This window comes from Pteropus alecto, unplaced genomic scaffold (genome assembly GCF_000325575.1).
Source record: "Pteropus alecto unplaced genomic scaffold, ASM32557v1 scaffold117, whole genome shotgun sequence".
NCBI lineage: Eukaryota > Metazoa > Chordata > Mammalia > Chiroptera > Pteropodidae > Pteropus > Pteropus alecto.
Window position 1 is genome coordinate 1,487,745 of NW_006440642.1, and position 749 is coordinate 1,488,493.

The 749-nt window shown below is 59.7% G+C and overlaps 1 protein-coding gene across 2 annotated transcripts in view; it reads right to left on the reverse strand.

Moving 5' to 3' along the window:
• The window catches only part of CAPG (capping actin protein, gelsolin like), a 14,357-nt gene extending 13,962 nt beyond the window's left edge, over positions 1 to 395 (reverse strand). For both annotated transcript variants that reach the window (XM_015593847.2, XM_006917689.3), the window contains exon 1: positions 223 to 395. The gene's annotated coding sequence lies outside the window, so the exon portion shown is untranslated. The remainder of the gene's footprint in view (positions 1 to 222) is intronic.
• Positions 396 to 749: the final 354 nt, after the last annotated feature.

Genomic DNA, 749 nt, shown 5'->3' on the forward strand with positions numbered 1-749 from the left:
TGTCCCAAACGAAGTAAAAGAAAGCTTTCGTTAGCACGGACCCGCCTTCTCCTGCCCCTCCTTATAGTAAGCCAGGAGACGTGATTAGACACGCGGGGCGCCCCAAAGAGGAGAGCGGGGAGCGGGGCGCGGGAAGGAGGCGGCTCTGGAGCAGCCTAGCCTCTCCGACTCCCAAAGGGGCGCCCGGGCGCTGGGGCGGTCAGACACCAAAGCGCTACTTGCCTGGCAACGTCTAGCAGGGTTGCTGAGGCTGCGTCTCTGCTGCCCGTCGCCCCCGATGTGAGCTACTGGATGCCCAGCGAGTGAGTCAGAGGGCGGGACCCGCCGGCCTGAGCTGCCTGGGGGCGCCTCTGAAAACTGGCCAGCCCGTGTCTGCACCGGGAGGCTGAGCGTTCCCAAGTGAGTGGGACGGCAAATGATCCGCACTTCCACCCTGGCTCCGAAATGGGGAGAGCCGAGAGCAGCGGGTAAAACCCACAAGATGTCAGCTGACAAAAGGCATCAGGGCCCTGGCTCCCTGACACGGTGGTAAGAGGACGTTTTCCTTTCTTGGGAAGCAGCTTCAAAATTTCCAACCAGCATGAGTTTTTCCCACTCATAGATACTGGGATAAGGGAAGGAATCCAAAACCTGGTTCTACCCTTTTCCATGTGGGTGATGCTGGGCAACCACAGTCCACGGAGGAATGCTTAGAGACCACCCTTCTTCCTCCCCTTGTCTTCCCTCCTCTGGCCAACTACTTGCCTGCA